The 4,083-nt window shown below is 42.2% G+C and overlaps 1 pseudogene; it reads right to left on the bottom strand.

Annotated features, from left to right (window-relative positions):
• Positions 1-1,129: 1,129 nt before the first annotated feature.
• LOC125506797 lies at positions 1,130-2,808 on the bottom strand (annotated as a pseudogene).
• Positions 2,809-4,083: the final 1,275 nt, after the last annotated feature.

Below are 4,083 nucleotides of genomic sequence, written 5' to 3'. Positions count from 1 at the left end.
GTCCACTACTCCCCCCGGCGAATTCCCGTAACTCTCTGGTACTCCAAAAAATACCCGAATCACTCGGAACCTTTCCGATGTCCGAATATAACCTTCCAATATATTGATCTTTACGTCTCAACCATTTCGAGACTCCTCGTCATGTCCGTGATCTCATCCGGGACTCCGAACAACCTTCAGTACATTAAATCACATAACTCATAATACAAATCGTCATCGAACGTTAAGCATGCGGACCCTACGGGTTCGAGAACTATGTAGACATGACCGAGACACATCTCCGGTCAATAACCAATAGCAGAACCTGGATGCTCATATTGGATCCTACATATTCTACGAGGATCTTTATTGGTCAAACCGCATAACAACATACGTTGTTCCCTTTGCCATCGGTATGTTACTTGCCCGAGATTCGATCGTCGGTATCCTCATACCTAGTTCAATCTCGTTACCGGCAAGTCTCTTTACTTGTTCTGTAATGCATCATCTCGTAACTAACTCTTTAGTCACATTGCTTGCAAGGCTTATAGTGATGAGAATTACCAAGAGGGCCCAGAGATACCTCTCCGACAATCGGACTGACAAATCCTAATCTCAGTCTATGCCAACTCAACAAACACCATCGGAGACACTTGTAGAGCATCTTTATAATCACCCAGTTACGTTGTGACGTTTGATAGCACACAAGGTGTTCCTTCGATATTCGGGAGTTCCATAATCTCATAGTCATAGGAACATGTATAAGTTATGAAGAAAGCAATATCAATAAACTAAACGATCAAAGTGCTAAGCTAACGGATGGGTATTGTCCATCACATCATTAAATGACAACACATGTCTATGGCTAGGAAACTTAACCATCTTTGATTAACGAGCTAGTCAAGTAGAGGCATACTAGGAACACTCGTTTTATCTATGTATTCACCCATGTATCAAGTTTCCGGTTAATACAATTCTAGCATGAATAATAAACATTTATCATGATATAAGGAAATATAAATAACAATTTTATTATTGCCTATAGGGCATATTTCCTTCAATAATTACTAGATTAAAGTGACAACACACTTCGCCTTCAAAATAACTTATCCGACAATCCAAGAAACAAAGCATGTTACAAGCTAATCAAATTCAATAAATGATCATACATGGTGCAATTATACAAGATAACTTATGACATCTATCAACCACCCTCCATCACCATATCACCAGCTGCAAGCTTATGACTCGAATGACACCGTGCGCAAGGCTCCAGGACACTCAGCTTAGTTGTAGGCGGGACTTGATCCTCAATAAACCTTCTTATAGCCACGATCGCTCTAGAGGCTTCCTTGAAAACAGTCTCACTAATGGGCCTACACTTATTTTCCTCGAGAACAGTCTTGCTAGTGGGCCTACACTTATATTCACCACAACACCTATCACTACCATCAAGGGTGTCCAACACAAGCAGTTCAAGTGAGACTGCCTTCTTGACAATGCAACGTGTGAGCTCAATCAAGCTCTTTGCAGAGTTGAACCCTATGATCTCCACACGTTTGAGTTTGAGGCAGACATGGCGGTCTTCGGGCAGCTGCCTGAAATGTAGTGAGGAACCTCCAAAAATTGATTCATGATCCACATATTCCTTATCCTTAGATACCTGAATGAAGATGGAAAAAAGGTAATTGAATAGATGGACGGACCCAACTGAGTAACCAACCCCAACAGAATGAACGAACAGTGACTTACATCCAAGAACAAAGTCTCCAAGGAAGGAGATGCATCCAAGAAAGAAGCTAGGTGAAAATAATCATCGGATTCCGTAATTTGAATATTCAGGTGCTTGAGGTGGATGAATTTGGCAGGCAGCATTGGTGTATTAACCACCTGCACAACAAATACATGTCATCTTCAGATTATTAACAAATATCTCATCCTAAATAAAATCTTATGAGTAGTATTACCTCATACTCTGAACCTATTTCAAGAGTCTCAAGATTTGGCATAATGGATGGCAGCTCGGCAAGAGCATAACCGATGACGTTGGGAAAGCACATGCACAAGTCCTTCATGCGCAATGCTTCTGAGAGTGAGAGTTTTATATTTTCTCCACTAGCGTAAATGCTGGAGAGATTTGGAGCTTTGCACTCTATCAATTGAAGCATCCAGCATGAACAAACACTCAGGCAACTGAGCCGCTGCAGCATGCAAGGTATCTTCAGGAAAGTTATCTCCTTGCAATCATGAAGTTTCAACTGCTCCAAAGCAGGGGAGTTGGAAAGAAAGCACCCTACTTCATCCCCAGTAATACGCACAGAACAAAGATGGAGAGGTTAGGCTTCTCAAGGGGCCAAGTTCAGCCATGGGACGGAAGGCACTGCGGCGAAGTTCAAGATACCTAATTGAGTTTCTAACTCCATCAGATAAAAGTGAGCATGCGAAGTTGTACTTTTTATATAGTACAAGGGTGAGCTCCTCAATCCCTGGCGTGACAGCAAACTGGAGCCAATTGTCGATATAAGGCAAGGTACGGTCATCATCAAATATATCAAGCTCCAATGTCTTCAAGCCAATTCCTGAGTGGTTTCTAATTATGTTGTCAATTTTGCAGCTAAAATTTCCTCCATCTCCCTTGGACTTGGAGCAAAGCTCAGTCCAAGGTGAGGTTGGGATGACACCTCCAGGAATGTAGAAAGGCGCGAGAAAGGCAAGTAGCACGAGAAGCATCACACATTGGCATTAGGGAATGTATACGATGCCAGATGTCCTGCATGCAATGGAACTCCAATCATCAGAGAAAGAAAACCAGTAGAACCACATGGAGTATTGCCTACCTCAAGTAGCTCTCTGTATAATTGCACATGGTGGCCTGGGAACCCCAAGTGCTCGTTTTGCAATGAGGTTGAGTCTTCCAAACATTTATTTTTTGCCTGCCCGGTTTCTAGAGTAATTTGGAGATGTGTTGGAATGGCTTTGGGAACTGACTTGTGCCCGAATAGTTACTGGCAATATTTCTCTTGGTGCAACACCTTTCTCCTTGCTAGAGGAAAGTATTACACTGTGGGTCTTGCTGCTGTTTGTTGGGCGATCTGGCTTGCTCGAAACCGAGCAACTTTTGAGAAAAAACAGATTAAAACTCCCTTTGAGATTGTTTTCTCCATGGTTTCCTTTTTGCTGTACTGGGCAGGTTTACAATAGGAAGAAGGGCTCAAGGAGCTGCGAAGCGGGGCGGAGATGGTCAGGTCGAGCACAATGCGGCTGATGAAGATGTGCGAAGCGGCGAGGAGGCCAATCGAGGGAGAATGATTGTGCAAGCTTGGCTTCGAAATGCTTATGTTGGGTCAAGATCTGGCTTTTCGTGCTTTTGCCTTTGTGTGTTGGTGCCTGGTTGTAATAGACTTTTAGTGTTGATTTTGAACTATGGTGCTGTCAGGTTTTCGCCCCATGGTGTTCGTTACGATGACGAGCGAACGCAGCGGGTTTCCTGGCAATGCTCGAACTCGCTGTACTTCTTTCCCTTTCCTCCTGTTGTTCTCGGAACTTTGTATTTCCGTTCATTTGCAATGGAAAGGGGTCATGCCCGGTTCGAAAAAAAATTGCACATGGTGCGCTGTATTACATAGGTAGATGGTGCAATTGATGTAACAGTAGTAGTAAACTTAGCATTGCACGGAGAAATTTTCTAGACAGTGTTACTAGTTGTTTTCTGACAACTATGGTATCTATTCTTAACTGCATTAGAGCACAGAGTAATCAATGATACAGCTTTCTGTGCATTTGTGTCAACCAAAATGCACAGTGATGTATTATTATGCAATAGCATGTTATAAACTGGTCAGCGTAGCAATGAAACAGAACTATGCAACTTCTGCATTGGGTACAAATAGAATACCTAAACTAACAGAATCCCATGAAAGAGAATCAAGAAGTTTTGCTAAATACGATTAAATAGAAAAGGACGTCATGAAATTACACACAATTCAAATAGTCATTTGTTAATCAATGTCCTAGCACGAATAGTGAATCCGAAGGATAAAATTTTCTATCTAGACTTAATATGCCTCACAGGAACTTTGTTACGACACAACATTTCAGCATCGC

This window comes from Triticum urartu, chromosome 1 (assembly GCF_003073215.2).
Source record: "Triticum urartu cultivar G1812 chromosome 1, Tu2.1, whole genome shotgun sequence".
Lineage (NCBI taxonomy): Eukaryota > Viridiplantae > Streptophyta > Magnoliopsida > Poales > Poaceae > Triticum > Triticum urartu.
Note: the sequence above shows the minus strand (reverse complement) of the source record. Positions and strands in the feature narration are given on the sequence as shown.